This window comes from Bombina bombina, chromosome 1, assembly GCF_027579735.1.
Source record: "Bombina bombina isolate aBomBom1 chromosome 1, aBomBom1.pri, whole genome shotgun sequence".
NCBI lineage: Eukaryota > Metazoa > Chordata > Amphibia > Anura > Bombinatoridae > Bombina > Bombina bombina.
Window position 1 is genome coordinate 1152084271 of NC_069499.1, and position 21162 is coordinate 1152105432.

The 21162-nt window shown below is 35.4% G+C and overlaps 1 long non-coding RNA gene across 1 annotated transcript; it reads right to left on the reverse strand.

The window, feature by feature from the left end:
* Window positions 1-1613: 1613 nt before the first annotated feature.
* LOC128641686 (uncharacterized) lies at window positions 1614-15192 on the reverse strand. The gene is made up of 3 exons (XR_008399579.1): window positions 14640-15192; window positions 14152-14237; window positions 1614-2260 (listed from the first exon to the last, which is right to left on the reverse strand). It is a non-coding gene; the product is annotated as an uncharacterized LOC128641686 (long non-coding RNA).
* Window positions 15193-21162: the final 5970 nt, after the last annotated feature.

Genomic DNA, 21162 nt, shown 5'->3' on the forward strand with positions numbered 1-21162 from the left:
ACTATGAAATATATAAAGGTAATTATCGAAAACTGTTCATACCTAGGTTAATAAACTTATGGTAACAAGTTCATATAACTACTAATCCCAAAATAATGTACTGTGTGGACAATCAAGTTGTCCTTTGTACATAAAATTAGGGATATTACCACAAGGGACATTCAGAAGCCAGCAACCAGAAGAGGATATAAAATATAAATATTGATCTCCAAAGAATATTGTGGAATGATCAGTAACATTTATTATACTAATCTAAGGATTCAACAATACACACTATACAAGTTGTATGTGCATAAATAATGGAACCGTATTATATCAAACAGATAAGGCATTAATGTAGAAATACCGACCCGATAATTCATTATGCACAATGACCTAAAAACATCAGAATTAGAGCTATTCATATTTTCCTTTTCGAACCAATATTTATATATACATATTAGGATAAATCTAACTAATGATAATCCTTTTATCAATGAGATCCAACTCCAGATTATACCCAACACCTACAGGTATATACCATCTGTAGTTAACGGAGTCCATTTTTATGGACAGCCCTCGTATCCAATTAACTATCTAGGCAGGCGGAGCTTCTGGGTACCGGTGAACACCGGGCGGCTCGCTGCCTTTGAGAGAGCCCACAACGGGTGAAACGCGTCAGAGTAGTGTTTAGGACGCCTTTTAATCCAACATGTTGAGATAGAACCAGTCTATACCTATTTGCTACTAAGCTTAACTAGCGGAATCGAGCACAGCACAATCATATGGGGCTTGTTCCTGTAATTATCCTGAAGTGGGCTGAATAGCAGCATTTTACAATATGTTGAGACGCTCATATTGTCTGATTTAAGCAAACCGAAGGGGGGGGGTAGACCTTTATATTGTCACATGTTTTCTCTATCGTGAGAATACACACATGATATAACATATATAGATTTTAACAAGAGGTCACGCCAATATCCATACCTATGCTGTTGACAATAGTGATCATTTAATTTTATCTATTATAAGATGTCAAATCTCATGGATGGGAGACAATGATAAATAATATATAGAGATGTACCTATCGCTATACCATTTATTAAAAGCAATTGAGCTAAACTAAGGGGGACTTATAATCGAAGGGCTACCTGAATTAACTGTATACCAGTACTGTATAAATCACAACACATCGCTATTCTCATTTTGTCATTATAGCAATTATAGATTAACAGTTATAATCAAGGCTGTTAGAAGCCAGCACCTTTATAATTTGGGCATAATATGTCACACACCTCCATTCTAATACCAGTATTTAAGTAAGTACGGATTAACCGTCAGAACCTAGGCGGGCATATACCAGTACCGCTAGGACTTGATCAAAAATAAGATACAATATTTGATTATTTTACAGCTCTAATTGTTATACACGGTCAAGCAATTGCTAGTCGGTCTTCCATTTAAGACAGTATACATACAGTGAGATAAAATTGTATATTAGCAACTGCAAATAGCTGTGACGACTAATTATCCAAGACGTCTGGTATACAGTGGGAATCAATAATACTATAATCCAGACAAAATATTTATGTACACTGTGGGCACACCACATTAAAACACAAATACCAATAAGATAAGATAGATGATCTTTACTCACAATGTATTGGATCATATAAAAATCCACTTTAATTGTTCAATAAAGGTATAAGGCTCATATAAAGCCTCAATTCCTGAATTAATATCGGTATAAGCGCTCAGAACTATTATTCACTTGAGTACTACCTGTACATTATATACACAATCAGCTTGCAATAACAAAACTGCATTAAGAAAAGCAACAGCATCAACCAGAATGAATAAATACGCAAAAAACAGGGGGCGCCCTTGAAATGTAAAAATATAAAAAAATAAAATCATTTTGTAATTGCAATTGTGATACAGTGGGTTTGTAAAGTAAACTCTCATGATAAGAAATATACAAAGTAAAAATTGTTGAAAAAATTATAATAAAAAATAAAGAGATAAAAATGAACATCCAATAATAATGTCAGATTGTGCAAGAGTGTATTAAAGAATATTCTAAGTTAATAATAAATACTTCCTGCTAACAGTGATTATCACAATGTGTAAAAATTCATAAATAACTTATAATGATATCAGTACAGATGTGAAAGGATTTCCGGAAAGGCAGCTATCTGTGGAGGATCAAGGCCACGATTCAATATCAGTCAGTGGAGGCTCCTCCATTTGTACACTCGCACACGTGCCCCCCTGTCAGATGCTGAGAAAAAAAAAATAAACTGTCAGATGCTGAGAAAAAATAAATAAACTGTCATATGCTGAGAAAAAAATAAATAAAAAAATTATGCTGAATAAAATATAATTTTTTCAATAGCCCCCTATTGGAAAAATGATATTTTATTTTTAACCCCCAAAAATAACATTCTGATGTGTTTTTTTTAAAATAAAAGTAAAATTTTTTTTGTGTCTGTGTGTTTCTTTAATAAAAAAATCGCACGTGCGATAGGCATGATATAGGGCTCTGTCAGTGATGTCTATGTCAGTCTGCAGGCATTTGGGCCAGCCTCAAGCAATTCTATATTGATGCTTGATCGCACACGCTGAACTGTGCGAGTGGGGAGGGACATATTCAGCCTGTGCTCTGATAGGATGCACCATGTCACATCACCGGCTCCTCCCCCGCATCAACAGGCGTTCTAGACAAGTTTAGCCTGTGCCCTCTGATAGGCTGCACGGTCTGCAGTGCACCATGATTGATTGATGCCGCATCATGCCAGATACGTAATCACCGGCTCCTACCCCGCATCAACAGGCGTTCTAGAACAGACAAGTTCAGCCTGGCTGTGCCCTCTCTGATAGGCTGCACGGTCTGCAAAGATGATGCCGCATCATGCCGGATACGTCATCACCGGCTCCTCCCCGCATCAACGGCGCAAAAAATTCATTGTTGAGTTTGCTGTTGAGCGGAGAGGAGTGAAAGAACTGAACGATACCCAAAAATTTAATTACTGACCTGTTGAATTACAGACTCAGTTACACTGTTTACACAGCAGCACTTGCCACTTACTTAGTATTGTAATATACTAATATTATATTTAGAGCCTAGAAGATAGGGAGAGTTAGTGGAGCTTTCACTGACTCACTTGGGCAGAATTAAAAAAAAAAAAAAAACTAGCTCCCCTCCTGCTGGACGGTGGACCTTAATAATTCTCATAATTTGAGAGAGACTTCTTAGTTCTTGCTGGGGCCCTGTCCCCTGAACAGTTAGACAGTGAGTAACTCAGTAGAAAAAGACCTTTATTTTTTTAATTAGCAGCAGCCAGATACTTAGATTAGATCAATCATTATAGGACTAGGGAGTGCTACTTTTAAAACAATCTGCTTGCCTTTATTCTTATATTTTAAGTATTTAGCAGATAATTAATTAGATTGCAAGTTTTGCAAAAAAATGTAAAAGTTTTTTTTCAAAAAAGCAGTTTGCTGCTGCTATATTAACTGTATAATTTATTATAAAATATAAATTATGAGTATATTAGTTATATTACCACAAGTTATTATATATTTGATAACAACCGCAAAACAACTTACCTACAAGCTTTATATTTTATAACAGCTTCACAGCTACTTACCTACAAATTATATATTTGAGAACAACCGCAAAACTACTTGCCTACTAGTTTTAGACTGTAGTTCACCTTGCCCGTTGACGGCTGTCACGACTGCTGTCTGCTGTAATTATACTAGTTAAAACACTATTTTAGTTTAGAATTATTAGCAGATTGCAGAGAGTCTCAGAGTTTTAAAAACAATTATATATTTTATAACAGCTTCACAGCTACTTACCTACAAGTTATAAAAGTCACGGCTGCTGCCTGCTGTAATTATACTAGTTAAAGTTAAAACACTATTTTAGTTTAAAATTATTAGCAGTTTGCAGAGAGTCTCAGAGTTTTTAAAACAATTATATATTTTATAACAGCTTCACAGCTACTTACCTACAAGTTATAGTTATTTAAGAACAACCGCAAAACTAATTGCCTACTAGTTTTAGACTGTAGTTCACCTTGCCCGTTGACGGCTGTCACGGCTGCTGCCTGCTGTAATTATACTAGTTAAAACACTATTTTAGTTTAGATTTATTAGCAGATTGCAGAGTCTCAGAGTTTTTAAAACAATTATATATTTTATAACAGCTTCACAGCTACTTACCTACAGTCCTACAAGTTATATATTTTAGAACAACCGCAAAACTACTTGCCTACTAGTTTTAGACTGTAGTTCACCTTGCCCGTTGACGGCTGTCACGGCTGCTGCCTGCTGTAATTATACTAGTTAAAACACTATTTTAGTTTAGAATTATTAGCAGATTGCAGAGAGTCTCAGAGTTTTTAAAACAATTATATATTTTATAACAGCTTCACAGCTACTTACCTACAGTCCTACAAGTTATATATTTTAGAACAACCGCAAAACTACTTGCCTACTAGTTTTAGACTGTAGTTGACCTTGCCCGTTGATGGCTGTCACGGCTGCTGCCTGCTGTAATTATACTATTTAAAACACTATTTTAGTTTAGAATTATTAGCAGATTGCAGAGAGTCTCAGAGTTTTTAAAACAATTATATATTTTATAACAGCTTCAAAGCTACTTACCTACAAGTTGTATAATTTATAACAGCTGCAAAGCTAATTACCTACAAGTTATATATTTGATAACAACCGCGAAACTACTTGCCTATTAAGTGAAGTTTTATATTTTATAACAGCAATACTACTTGTCTAAAGGTTATATATATATTATAACAGCAAAACTACTTGTCTCAAAGTTATATATATATATATATATCTATATTATAACAGCAAAACTACTAACCTACAAGTTATATATTTTATAAGAGCCGCAAGGCAACTTACCAAGTTAAAGTTATATATTTTATAACAGCAAAGGACTGTTCTTTGTGTGTAAACTAACAGTTAAGATGGCACTTAGTAAAATCAGTGTGTCTGAGCTAAAGCAATTACATTTTTCAACGTTACCCATGGAAAGAAAAATTGAAATTAAAATGCTCAGGCCAACACCTAGGCTTAACCTTATCCAGGTGACAAAATGTAAAACTAGAGATTTCAAAAGAGAATTCAAACCCGAGGTATATGATAAATATCCATGGATTTGTGGCTGTGAATTATCTAACAGACTCTTTTGTTTTTATTGTCTCCTGATTGCAAAACAAAGTGGTGAATCAAGCTGGGTGAGTTCTGGTGTCGCCGATTTATCACATTTAAATCAAAAAATAAATAAACATAATTGTTCATAATCACATTTAAACTCCACATTAGAGTTTAATTTGCTAGGAAGGTTTGATATTCGACAACAACTTGACAGTGCATATCGTTTAAATATTAAAAAACATAATGAGCAAGTAACGAAAAATCGTTATGTTCTTTCGAAAATAATTGATTGTATTTTATTTTGCGGCGCATTTGAACTTGCACTTCGAGGACATGACGAACGCGAGGATTCATTACAGCCAGGCATTTTCAGAGGTCTTATAAACTTATCAGCAGAACTTGATGCATCTCTAAAAGAACATCTCGCTAGTGCCACTGTTTTTAAAGGAACGTCAAAAGAAATTCAAAACGATTTATTAGACTGTTGCTTACTGTTTGCCAGAACCAAATAAAAAAGGAAATCTCAAAAGCAAGTTTTGTAGCAGTGATAGCAGATGAAACTACTGATGTTTCATCTGCCTTCCAATTGGTTGTTGTTTTTCGATACATTATAGGTAACGGTCAACCGGTTGAGAGATTCTGGGAATTCACTAATCCAGCTGGACATGATGCAGAATCTATAGCTACATGTATCCAAAATACTTTGGAAAAAGTTATAGACAACCCCGAAAAATTGATATCCCAGAGTTACGACGGTGCAAACGTGATGAGTGGTCAGCATGCAGGTGTTCAGGCTATAATTAAACGTACCTACAAGAATGCACATTTTGTGCATTGCTACGCGCATCAACTCAATTTGATTGTCAGCCAAGCAAGCAGTCAGAATCAACAAGTTCGAGTATTTTTTTCTAACCTAAGTGACATTACTAACTTTTTTAGTAACTCGCCACAACGGATAGCTATTCTAGATGAAACTGTTAGAAGAAGGATACCTCATGGTTCAGCCACCAGGTGGAATTTCAAGAGTCGAACCGTCAATACAGTGTTTGAAAACAGGGAACAGTTAATTGAATGTATGGAAAAAATAGAGTCAACATCGAAAAAAGAAATAGCAATAAATCAAGCAGGGGCTATTCGGCGTATGTTACAAGACTCGGTATTTGTGTTTTGGCTTTCAGTTTTTCACAATATTATGCCACATGTAGATGTGTTATACAACCAACTTCAGAAAACACTAACAGACGCGGCACTTATTCGAAAACATGTTAACACTTTCCAGCAGACAATTGAAAACGAAAGGAAAAGAATGGACACAGTGATCATGACGATATCAGAAACAGAGGAAACATCAAGGAAAAGGAAGAGAGAAAATATTCACATTACTCAGACTGTGGCAGCTAAAGAGATATGCGATGTTATCACGAATCAAGTAAAAGATAGATTTTCTTTTATAACTCACTACTCGGCTGTTTCTCTCCTCCAAGCTGAAAAATTTGCAGATTACGAGAAAATCAGCTTCTTGAACAAACATCAGCTGTTTATGACATATTACAGAAAGATCGCCTGAAAACTGAACTAGGAGTAATTTACAGAAGACCAGATTTCCGAAATATGAATGGTGCCATCAGTCTGCTACAGTTTGTAATAGAAAATAACTTGGACAGTACTTTCTCGGAGACCAACAAACTGTTGCAAATTATTTAGACTATTCCCGTGACAACTGCTGAGGCTGAAAGATGTTTCTCAACTTTAAAACGAGTTAAGACATTTCTAAGGAGCACCATGACTGAGGAAAGACTGACTGCTCTAGCCATGCTCACAATTGAAAAACAATTGATCAATGACATGCCTACATTCACCGAAAATGTTATTGATTTATTTGCCTCAAAAAAAGACAGGCGGATTGACTTAATTTACAAAAATTGTACTTGAGTTATCAACATTCTGTTTTAATCTTTACCTTTGAAGTTAATTATTAAGCACTAGTGTAATAGAAATAATCTTCTTTTGTAGAAAGTAAAATGTTGGTGTATTTATCTTAATGTTGCCACGGCCTTTGGCTGCATTGCCTAATATCGAACACTGGGGGCTTGGGCAACAATAATTGAGATGTGGTTTTATTTCTCTATAAAGTGGAAGGTTCTTTAAATCCAGGAATATATATATTCATAAATGTACATTCAAGATACTTATTATTTTGCAGCTTTGATTAATCATTTGGTTAATATATGTTATTATATAATTTAACTGAGCATGTATATTTTAAGACTAAACATGGGTATACTGAAGAGCATGGATTCTTGTATATTAATTTAAATATTAGACATGGTCATAATATTAAATATTATAAATATATATATATATATATATATATAAATATATATATTCCTACTGATAATATCTTAAGAGATTAGCTTAATAGTCATTTTGCAAACAGGATCTTGTTTTTATTGTCTCCTGTTTGAAAAACAAAGTGGTGATTCAAGTTGGGTGAATTATGGTGTCGCCGATTTATCACATTTAACTCCAAAAATATAAATAATTGCTACCAATCACATTTATACTCCCCATTAGAGTTTAATTTGCTATGAAGGATTGATATTCGCCAACAACTTGTCAGTGCATATTGTTTGAATGTTAAAAAACACAATGATCAAGTAACCACAAATCGTTATGTTATTTCCAAAATTATGAATTGTATTCTATTTTCCGGCGCATTTGAGCTTTCACTTCGAGGACATGATGAACGCGATGATTCATTAAATATTGGGAGACTTAAAAGGATTGTAATTTAATACTTAGTATGATACTAATAATCAGCTATACTATTAACTATTTGAAATCAATTGATTAATCATTTCATATATTATATGATTATATGATATTACATTGCATTTAATTAGAATTCTGTAGTGATTAATTTATTGTAACAATATTTATATTTCCTTATTATCCCACTTTAATATAAATATATTCCATATTTGAAGTCATTCCTTAATAAAGTATAGGAGTATATAAAACTATATGAAAATTAGGTACAAGTCATTTCATATGAAATTTTGTCTTCTATATGCTTGCATCGATTCTGAGCTAGAAAACCTTTCCAGACGTATATGTGGATTCACACCTTCAAAAGTATTGTTAGTCTCATCATTTGTATATCATACAAGGGATAATTACTTACTTTCCTGAAGATTGAGCATATCTGAACTAAAGTACAGAATTGTTTCTCTGTCACCCCAGAGAGGTAACATGGTTATCTTGTTTGTAGAGATCTAATCTCATTTAGCGATGAAGTAAAGAATCTTTTGAAGCTTAAACTTTAACAAATGTTCCCTTTGTATATTTTTTTAGATATCCTGCCTGTGAGCTGTATTGGAGCATAGTATTTATATATAATTGATGTTACATTTCATAAAAATATATTTCATATCTGAGTACATTACTTTAATACAGTTTGAGTGCATGAAATCATATACAATTGTATGCAAAAGTTTAGGCACCTCTGACAATTTCCATGATTTTCAGTTATAAATAATTGGCTGTTTGGATCAGTAATTTCATTTTGATCTATCAAATAAATGAAGGACACAGTAAAAATTCAGTAGTGAAATTAGGTTTATTGGATTAACAGAAAATGTGCAATATGCATCAAAACAAAATTAGACAGGTGCATACATTTGTGCACCCTTGTTATTTTGTTGATTTGAATACCTGTAACTACCTAGCACTGATTAATTGGAAGACAAAATTGGTTTGGTGAGCCCATTAAGCCTTAAACTTCATAGACAGGTGTATCCAATCATGAGAAAAGATTTTAAGGTGGCCAATTGACTCTCCTCTGAAGAGTGGCAACATGGGGGCCACAAAACAACTCTCAAATGACCTAAAAACAAAGATTGCTCAACATCATGGTTTAGAGGAAGGCTACAAAAAGCTATTGCATAGATTTAAGATGTCAGTGTCCACTGTGAGGAACATAGTCAGCATGGTGAGGATATGGAAGACCACAGGCACAGTTCTTGTTAAGGCCAGAAGTAGCAGGCCAAGTAAAATATCGGATAGGCAAAGGATGATAAGAACGGTCAAAAACAGCCCACAGACCACCTCCAAAGACCTGTACTGGGAATCTTGTTGAGGGTCTCATGGATTCCACTCAATATCAGCAGATACTTGAGAATAATGTTGAGGAATCAGTCACAAACTTTAGTTTAAGTTACCCCAGGGCCCAGGGGCTGGGTATTTCAACAAGATGATGACCAAAAACACTGCTGGTTCAAATGGGTGGGGCCATCTGAGGGGCGTGACTTTCTCAAAGGGGTGTGGCTGTTTAAAAGGGGCGTGGTTTTTCCAAAGGGATGTGACTTTTCAAAGGGGCGTGGCTTTCTCATAGGGGCGGAGTCTTGTGCACCACCATCCTAAAAATTCACCAGCCGCCACTGATATCAGTAATCTGTAGTAGAAAGAGAAGAACAGAAGCGCCACATGGCCCAATATTGTAGGGTAATAGGAGTCAAAGTTCAGCTGATGATTTCACTCACATTTAGTAATACACCCCTAATGGTGTGGAAGGAGTAGTCTGGGATCAATTGGCAGTCACCCAGAAGACTGGCCTCTGATCAAGGTGTAGTAACCTGTAGAGGGTGGTATAAAACACAAGAGGGTGCCTATATGGCCTAGTATCGTTGGAACAGAGTATATAATGAATATGTATGATCCAAAAAAAATCAGAGTTATAAAAAATAAAAAATGAAGGACAGGCAGCAAGTGGTAAGTAATAACCTACTTTAATAAAAAGAAAAATATCAGAAACGCGTTTCTCAGCCAGGCAAGGCTGTTTTATCAGGCCTGATGAAACAGCCTTGCCTGGCTGAGAAACGCGTTGCTGATTTTTTATCTAGAATTGTGTTTTTAATCTCTCAGATTCTTCCTCAAAATCTTCCATTTAAGTGCAATTTAGTCTTGTACGTTGAAAGTGGCCATATGGAATATTATTTATCCATTTTGGAAGATGGGCACTATATGCGTCCAGATACCCATTAGTGTCTGTCTCTTTTCTATGTAGTTTACTATACACCTTATCATCTACTGAGAACAAAAACACAAACTAAAAAGTTAATTTAATGTGTATCTCCAACTTGTGTGAACTTCAAGTTCATATCATTCTGATTGTTTCATTACAAAATCGGACCAAAGGTTTTCATCTCCTTCCCAAATTATCAATATATTATTGTTGCCATAGATCATTCTATCTTCAAAGTACTATATATATATATGCCAAATTAAGTGCAAAAATTGTCCCCATGGCAGTGCCATTGGTCTGTAGATAGAGTTAATCTTGAAAACAGAAATACTGTTTCTCTAGTACAAACCTAATTGAATCCAAATTTCTTAGACCTTGAAGGCCGCCTTTTAAGAATGCATTTTAACAGGTTTTTCACCACTAGAGGGTGTTAGTTCATGTGTTTCATATAGATAACACTGTGCTCATGCACGTGAAGTTACCTGGGAGCCATCACTGATTGGCTAAACTGCAAGTCTGTCAAAAGAACTGAAATAAAGGGGCAGTTTGCAGAGGCTTAGATACAAGATAATCACAGAGGTAAAAAATATATAAATATAACTGTGTTGGTTATGCAAAACTGGGGAATGGGTAATAAAGGTATTATCCATCTTTTTAAACAATAACAATTCTGGTGTAGACTGTCCCTTTAAGACTTACTGCCGCAATACCACGATCATGGGGAATAGACGTATACAGGGCAGATACATCTAATGAAGCCCATCGATATGTGGGCTTCCACCATTTAATACCCTCAATACTTTGTAATAGTTGCAGTGTATCCCTAAGAAATGATTTTAAATCCATTACCATAAGTTTTAAGAAAGTATCCACATATTCAGATAATTTAGCCGTCAGGGAATTTATCCCAGATATAATCGGTCTTCCAGATGTTTATATATATTATTTTGATATGGAATTTGTATTTCTTTTACATTATTGTCACATTCAATTACAATTCAATTGGGCATGCGCACATGTCCTAGCCGTAGCAAATACCGACAGGACAACTTCCTTGTCAAAATCTGCTGCTGATTACTTAATTACATTCCACACATTCCTTTTTAACATGTTAAATGCGATTACGTAATACAAAGCATGCACACACAGAGGTAGCAAATTCTGATAGAACACAGATCAGCTCATATTTACGAGTTCAGGACGCATTCTGCACTTGATACAAAAAGGGAAACACCTCCTGGTTGCCTAGGCAACCTCTTTGTAGTGAGTTTTTTTTTATTTCTCAGCTGCACAGAGTTTTAGCTTCGTTTTCCCCAAGACAGCACTGAAATTCTCCTGCTTTAGCCTAGTAGAGCTCATGCATGATCACTGCAGTTATGTGTGTGTGCACACTGCTGAGGTCCAGGCGGAAGTTACTGCTGATTGGACCTCAGGATTCAATGGGAAGAAAATGTGGGTGTTTTGAAAGCATGGCAAAAGGGACTTTTTTCTACTAAAAAATAATAATAATTCCATATACTTGTAATTGCTTAGTCAGAAAAGAAAAGTCATTAAAGTGAATGTAATCTTTGTTACATTAGCTGCCTCCTAATTACGGTTTTACCCATCTGTATCATAACCGCTATGTTTATTTTTTTGCTATTTTTTTGCTCTTTAGCCTAAATAATTGCTCAGATATAATTTTTTGGTATAAGATAACATTTTCAAACGCATGCGCTGAAGAAGCACATGAAGTATCGAAAAAGGGGTTGAACACCCGGGGGGGGGGGGGGGGATGCGGATTAGCTAGAGTAGCTGTCATTCATTTCAATATTGAGGGACAACATGGCGGGCGGAGGAAGCGCGGCATAAAAATAGAGTTTAAAGGGTATAATTTTGCATTTATTGCTAAGATTGTTAAAATCGATTAATTAAACTCCTCCTTATTTGAATAGCTTAACAATATTGTGTTAAGCAATAGGGGTGACTTTACATTCACTTCAACTTGTAATGTGTTGGTAAAATATATTTTACATCTACAAAACAGTATCTTTTATTATGGCTCTTTAAAGAAAATTGTAACCCTTCTAGCTCTGTTATGTAAAAAAATAAATACAAATCTTTCAATATACCATACTAGTTGAAAGATTGTTACATTGTAAGTCACACACCAGTGATCAACCCTTTTTTATTTTTTATTTCTGAATCCCAACCATTGTGCCAAATAATGCAGGTGTGAGTTCTGCTGTCTATGCATGACCTTTCAGTGTTACTGCAGAGCTAATGCTACACACAAGCTATGCAACCAGTGAATGTGCAGAAGGACTGGGGAAAGGCTAGAATTTAGTTGCATGATTCATATGTTTAGCAGGCTTTGCATTTTGCATAGGTGTAATAAAATACATTTTAAGGAAGTAAATTAAAGGAGCAAACATTTTATGTTTGCATTGCTTTAAATTTTGACATTTATAATTGGCGACGATGAAAGCGCGTTTATTTTACCAGGTCATGTATTATAAATGTTACTTTTACTCTTTCCATGTAATAAGCTGAGATTTCATCACCCGTGCATGCCCTGGCCACAAAAAAATCTGGTCAGAATTTGCTACCTCCTTTGCACGCCTGCTGCTGATTACATCATTGCATTCCACACATTCCTTTTTAACATATGTAGATTGCGATTTCGTAATACTGAGCAAGTGCACTGAGAGGTAGCAAATTCTGACAAGGGAGCAAAATCTAATAGAACACCGGTTTCATTTCAGAGATATTGCACATTATATTTAAGCTTGTGTGACTTTAATCTCCGCCCACTTTCCACCCCATGTAATTAAATTGTGAAAAACAATACAGCATTAGTTTGTGCTGCAAACATGAACATTTGTGCAGGTTTTGTTTATGAGATATTGCACTTTATATTTTAGCCCATGTGACCTCTTCTCCACCCACTTTCCACCCCATGTAATTAAATTATGAAAAAAAAAAAAAAAATTGTTTGTGCTACGTTTACTACGTTTGTTCTGATTTGTGCGGCAAAAATGAACTTTTGTGCCTGTTTTATTTCTGAGATATTGCACTTTATATTTTAGCCCATGTGACCTCATCTCCGCCCACTTTCCACCCCATGTAATTAAATCATTAAAAAAAAAAAACTGTTTATGCTATGTTTGTGTAGATTTATGCCACAAAAATGAACATTTGCACCAGTTTAATTAATGAGATATTGCACTTTATCGCTTTTCACCCAGTGTAATGAAATTGTAAAAAAAAAAAATATATACCATTCGTTTGTGTTACATTTGTGCTGCAAAAACAAACATTTGTACTGGTTTGGTTTCAGAGATATTGCACTTTATATTCTATGTGGCCTCAATCTCCAACAACTTTCCACCCCATATACTTAAAATGCAAAAATATGTATTCCATTTTTTTCTAGTATGTTTGTGCTGATTTGTGCCGCAAAAACTAAAATTTGTGCTTGTTTGGTTTTGGAGCTATTGCACATTATCTCCACCCACTTTCCACCCCATTTAATTAAATTGTAAAAAATATATATACACCTTTCATTTGTGCTACGTTTGTGCTGCTTTCTGCTGCAAAAATGAACATTTGTGCCGGTTTCGTTTCTGAGATATTGCACTTTATATTTTAGCCCATGTGACCTAATCTCTGCCAACATTCCACCCCATATAATTAAATCATGAAAAAATATGTACCATTTATTTGTGCCACAAAAACAAACATTTAGGCCTGTTTAGTTTTTCCAGAGATATGGCACTTTATATTTTAGCCCATGTGACATCAATCAATGCCCACTTTCTACCCCGTGTAATTAAATTTATATATATATATATATATATATATATACAGTATATAAATATATATATATACATATAAATATAATTTGTTTGTGCTGATTTGTGCAGAAAAATTGAACATTTGTGCTGTAAAACAGAGGTATACCCCAGCGCCAACTATACCTTAAATGCCCAGGGTGGTGATACCTAGCTATCACCTCAGATAAGCCAAATGTAAAGAGTGTGCCCAGGCGCCAGACAAACGGAGGCTAAGGTAGGTAAAAAATATAAAATTTAAAATTTAATAAACAATAATTGCAATAAGAGTTAGACAATAATTACAAATGGCATGGATCCACGCATAAAATAATATAAAAATACATAAAAATTACAATGAAAAACAGTTAGATAAAATCCTGCAACAATGGTTAAAAATTCAAGGGTAGAACCAAAACAACACGTGAATAGCAGTGTGTATAGTGCGTGTAAATGTTACAAGTGGTAAAGTCAATAATTCAATGATCCTAGTGAAAAATCCTAGTGAAAAAAATCTCAGAAAACCCCCCCCAAAAATTGTCCAAAGGTGATGTGATATTGAGTGGTGTCAATCCTGTGGGGTAGTGTAGTGTAAAAAATCCAAAAGTATGAAATCAAGAGTTAATTAAACAAACCAATGTTATTGGATGTGTCCAATTGTAGTGATAACTGCCCCTAATACTATCGATACCAGCAGGTACTGGGCCAAGATGGAAAAAGATGCTGTGAGGAAAAAACCTGTGAAAAAAAGAAATAGAACAAATGTGTAGAATAATCAAAAATAAATCCTCCAACTGAAATAAGGCTTACCAGTGCAGGTCTACGCGTTTCGGCCCTCTCTAGGCCTTTATCAAGACTGGTTTGGGATGTAAACTGATGGCCTTATATAGGGGTTGGTAACTGATAACCGGAAGTGCCCAGCAATAACCGTTTCCGGTTTGACGTTTATTTTACATAACAAAAATCAAACTCTGTAACTTTCTAAACAAAGTGACTTGTGAACATATTCAATTTAATAGTAGGAACAACTCTAAAAAGATATGCGGCTAGCATAATTCACTTATATTTGGTCTCCGTATCTCAGTGACGTAATTTCCGGTGGGGAGATTGCGGCAAGAAATTGGGATTGATACTTTATCCAATCGATCTACAGTTTTCAATAATGTTTTGATGTTCTGTATTAATTTCATTTAATAAAAGTAATTCAATATTGGTATTAAATTTAAGATTATGCCGCTTATTTAATTATCGCTAGTGAGCCGTTTTTCAAGAGCCCCTATTGGTCGTGACGTCACGCCTGATTGGATTGTTGATAGGTTGGGCTGGAGTATTTGCTTAAAACAGAGGTGTGTTCGTTGTATGCTGTCTGATTGGATATAATGATCGTAAAACACTTATCCCTATTGACATACAATATTAGTTGAATGTAGCGCTTTTGTTATAGGGCTACTGGTGTGTATGGAATACATTTTGATTCTAGCATACAGATATGTGTCAGTAATAGACTTTTGATTCTAGCATACAGATATGTGTCAGTAATAGACTTAGGTTTTCAGAATGAAGTGCCAATAGTACTTGAGGGGAATATGAATAGATAACTGCGAGTTAAGAAAGCTAAAATAGCTATATGATAATATTCAATGATCATAATTATGAGTGTTTGGTTAAGGGTGAATGGACTGCAAGTCAGTCCTATCTTGAGACGTATCCTGAATGGATATCTGAGAGTCAGTCCTTTATTGAGGCATAGAGATGAGAAAGCTAGTATAGCTATATGTTATATAACATTCGTATGGTATATAACATTCCTTCCCCTTAATTATACATTCATATTTATGACCATACGAATGTTATATAACATATAGCTATACTAGCTTTCTCATCTCTATGCCTCAATAAAGGACTGACTCTCAGATATCCATTCATTCATGATACGTCTCAAGATAGGACTGACTCGCAGTCCCTTCCCCTTAACCACACACTCATAATTATGATCATTGAATATTATCATATAGCTATTTTAGCTTTCTTAACTTGCAGTTATCTATTCATATTCCCCTCAAGTACTATTGGCACTTCATTCTGAAAACTTAAGTCTATTACTGACACATATCTGTATGCTAGAATCAAAATGTATTCCATACACACCAGTAGCCCTATACCAAAAGCGCTACATTCAACTTATATTGTATGTCAATAGAGATAAGTGTTTTACGATCATCATCAATAAGCGGCATAATCTTAAATTTAATACCAATATTGAATTACTTTTATTAAATGAAATTAATACAGAACATCAAAACATTATTGAAAACTGTAGATCGATTGGATAAAGTACCGATCCCAATTTCTTGCCGCAATCTCCCCACCGGAAATGACGTCACTGACATACGGAGGCCAAATATAAGTGAATTATGCTAGCCGCATATGTTTTTAGAGTTGTTCCTACTATTAAATTGAATATGTTCACAAGTCACTTTGTTTAGAAAGTTACAGAGTTTAATTTTTGTTATGTAAAATAAACGTCAAACCGGAAACGGTTATTGCTGGGCACTTCCGGTTGTCAGTTACCAACCCCTATATAAGGCCATCAGTTTACATCCCAAACCAGTCTTGATAAAGGCCTAGAGAGGGCCGAAACACGTAGACCTGCACTGGTAAGCCTTATTTCAGTTGGAGGATTTATTTTTGATTATTCAACACATTTGTTCTATTTCTTTTTTTCACAGGTTTTTTCCTCACAGCATCTTTCTCCATCTTGGCCCAGTACCTGCTGGTATCGATAGTATTAGGGGCAGTTATCACTACAATTGGACACGTCCAATAACATTGGTTTGTTTAATTAAGTCTTGATTTCATACTTTTGGATTTTTTACACTACACTACCCCACAGGATTGACAGTCATTTTTTCACTAGGATTTTTTCACTAGGATCATTGAATTATTGACTTTACCACTTGTAACATTTACACGCACTATACACACTACTATTCACGTGTTGTTTTGGTTCTACCCTTGAATTTTTAACCATTGTTGCAGGATTTTATCTAACTGTTTTTCATTGTCATTTTTATGTATTTTTATATTATTTTATGCGTGGATCCATGCCATTTGTAATTATTGTCTAACTCTTATTGTAATTATTGTTTATTAAATTTAAATTTTATATTTTGTACCTACCTTAGCCTCCGTTTGTCTGGCGCCTGGGCACACTCTTTACATTTGAACATTTGTGCTGATTTGGTTTTGGAGATATTGCACATTATTTTCCATGTGTCCTCAATCTCCACTCACTTTCTACCCTATGTAATTAAATTGTAAAAACATATATACCATTCCTTTGTGCTACATGTGTGCTGCAAAAACAAAATTTTTTGCCAGTTTCTTTTCATGGACATTGCACATTTTATTTTAGCCCATGTGACTTCAATCACTGCCTTCTTTCTACCCCATGTAATTAAACCGTACAAATATAGATACATCATTTGTTTGTGCTGAATTTTGCAGCAAAAACCAACATTTGTGCAGATTTGCACCTCATGTAAGTAAATTGCAAAAACAAAATAAACCAATAGTTTCTGCTGCATTTGTGGTGCAAAAACAAACTTTTACATCTCAAGTACTTAAAGCATTAATAACAATATACTATTTGTGCTCCATTAAGCCTCATAAACCACCTATTGGCCATATTAATCCATTTGTTGCCATGTTAATCCCCAGTATGCCAAGTTAAAGGGACAGTCTACACCAGAATAGTTATTGTTTAAAAAGATAGATAACGCCTTTACTACCCATTCCCCAGCTTTGCACAACCAACATTGTTATATTATTATACTTTATAACATTTAAACCTCTAAATTTCTGCCTGTTTCTAAGCCACTAAAGACAGCCTCTCTTATCACATGCTTTTTTATTTGCTTTTCACAGCAGGAGAGTGCTAGTTCATGTGAGCCATATAGATAAAATTGTTATAACGCCGGTGGGTTGTGGCAGACACTGCACTTATTGGATAAAATGCAAGTCAATAGATAATAAATAAAAAGTCATGTGATCTGGAGGCTGTCAGAAAAGACTTAGATACAAGGTAATCACAGAGGTAAAAAGTGTATTAATATAACAGTATTGGTTATGCAAAACTGGGGAATGGGTAATAAAGGGATTTTCTATCTTTTGAAATATTAACATTTTTGGAGTAGACTGTGCCTTTACTTTAACCCCAACTTGCTTAACCTTTTAACACCGTTATGCCGTTCTATTCCGTTCTATTCCGTCATAATTACACTGGGCTTTAAAGCCGTTATGATGGAATAGAACGTCATAACAAACGGCTGTCCTGAAGCCTTCTGTGCTTCTAGGACTTGATCGCGTTCTGGAGGGCGTTCCTAGGGTTGTAGGGACGCCCCCCAGATGCGATCCAATAATTGAAATCTCGCGATCGTATGCACGATCGTGTAGTTTCAATTTGTCTACATCGGAACAGGTGTTCCGATGTAGGCACTTTCACCCTGTCACTAAAGGGTTAATATTAATCCCCACTTGCTCAGAGTTAATTGATGGTTAACAAGGCAAACCAGGAGTTAACCAAACAAACCAGTACTCCAGCACATTTTTTCAGATGTCAGCTCTTTATTAGCTGCAGTGCATTTTTTCTGTACACATCCATGTCTTTATGTTTAAATATTTTTTATTAGTTTAATAAAGAACAGAAGTAAATAATAACTATTTAACAATCAAATAACCAAGGATCCTTCCCTCTGGCGACCTCTGTATTGAGGTGTATTATGAGGTAAGTTTACAATAGAATTGGAGTATAGGATGATCAATTTAAACAGTAAACGTCAACAATCTATAGGTTTCTGGTTGTAGTTATTTGAGTCCTCGAAATCTCTATTTATATAGTGGTAATATAGTCTTATAGATGCCCAGAGGCCTCCTTTACTTACTCTAACTTTCTGCTAGAACAATAAATAACTTCTCATAGATTGTTGTATCTTGATATATACTCTATCTATCTACGTTCATATCAATACATTGTCAGAAAGTGTTTATATCCAAGATATTCTATCATACCTAGTGATATCCTCATATTCAAAAAGTGGGATTACATACAGAGGTGAGGTTAGATAATTTAGGTGTATTACCAGGAAGAGAAGGGAAGGGTGGGGATGTATGGGAAGGGAAGGGGAGTGACGACACAGTTTTCTTTAGTTTATCTAATATGTGCATCTAACTCTGACCATTTAAAGATTTGTCTTCCTGCTAACTCATCTGAGTAAATTCTATTTACTTATCCAGTAGTACCATACGGCTTGAACCGTGTCTTTATTGTCTAGAATACCTGATGCTATCTCATACATAGTGTATGTGTGATGAGTTTTATTGAGTATTTCTGTCCAGGTGGGCACTCCGGTTTTCCAGTACCTAGCTATGCAGATCCTCGTGATTGTGCATAATATCCTGATAAACGTGTTAATATGTTTGTTATATGTGTGGATGTGTTCATGAAGAAGAGCTTGTTGTATTGTGAGGATAATGTGTTCATCTAGGATCAGGCTAAGGAAGGCCGACAATTGTTTATATGTTCCTATTTCCCCGCACCCTCTATAGCATAATCTATTCCCTCGCGAACTCATGTGGGTTGTTCTTATGGGGGTCAAATACCAGCGATATATGGTTTTAGCAACATTTTCTTTCAGATCTACACTTATAAGTCCTTTCTCAGCTTCCTGAAATATTTTTTCCCATTCTTTGATGTCTTTACAAATGTGTAGTTCCTGCTCCCAGGCCAGCATAGTTGGAGTTTTAGTGGTGTTTTGGGTGGATTGTATGTTTATGTAAAGTAAAGAGATAGTACGTTTATCTCGGCTTTCTGATTTGCCGAGAGTTTCTATTAAGGTGGTAGTGTCATCACGTGGGTGTTTAAGGTCTGATTGCATAGCCGAGGAGATCTGTAAGTACATGTACCAATGTAGCTTTAGTGGGTCTAGTCTCGACTGTAGTTGGGTATACGAAAGTATTTTCCCACCCGCCATGTAGTCCGCTACACTGTACAAGCCTTTATTTTCCCATTTCTTGAGTTGATCCCCAAGTTCTCCTGGGATTATGTATCTTATTGGTACATATAAGGAATATTGTGGTAGGAGGTGATATTTTGTCCTAGCTGTATTCCATGTCTTCACCGTTAGGATTGTGGTGTAAGGTCTGGGACTCCCTCCGTTTTTTTGTGCTGTCTCGGGATCCCAAATTATTGCATCTGTCTCGCCCCAGCCTCCCATCTTTGCTTCTAGAGTGGGCCATATAACCTCCCTAGATCTTTTCAAAAGTAGAGTATCTTGGGCTAGTCTGGCAGAGTTGTAATAATCTAGTAGATTAGGGACCCCAATTCCCCCTAGCGATTTATGTCTGATTAAGACCGATTTTGCTATCCTATTCATTGTGGTGCCTCTGATAAACACAATATTTCTTTCTGTATTGCTTCTAAGTCTGATTTTATTACTTTAATGGGAAGAGTTCTAAATAGATATAAAATCTGTGGCATGGCATTCATTTTCACTGCTGCTACCCTACCTAGCCATGAAAACTTAAAGCTTTTCCATTTTGAGAGGTCTTGTTTAATTTGTCTGAATAAAGGGATATAGTTTACTTTATATAATTGTGTGTGGCAGGTCGGGAGGTGTATTCCTAGATATTTTAGAGTGTGTTTCATCCATTTAAAGTTGAAGTTCGTTTCTAGTAATGTTTGGGTTTGCTGGGGGATTGCGATTGGTAGGGCTTCACATTTTTCTGGATTAATCTTAAACCCCGAAATGTCAGAGAAAGTCTTTATTGTTTGGTATAAATTGGGTAGGGTTATCAATGGGTTTGTCAAGGTCAGTAAAATGTCGTCCGCAAAGAGGGCTAATTTATACTCCGAAGCGTCTATCTTGATCCCCGTTATGTCTGGCTGCGAGCGAATTTTAGCCGCTAGTGGCTCTATACATAGCGCAAAAAGCAGTGGGGAGAGGGGACATCCCTGTCTGGTCCCATTTCGGATTGGGAACGGTTATGATTTATAACCTGCTGCTGAGACTTGCGCTCCCGGGCATGAGTAGATAGTTCTCAAGGCTTTTATAAATGCCCCTTCGAATCCCATTTTACTTAATGTTAAGAACATGTAGT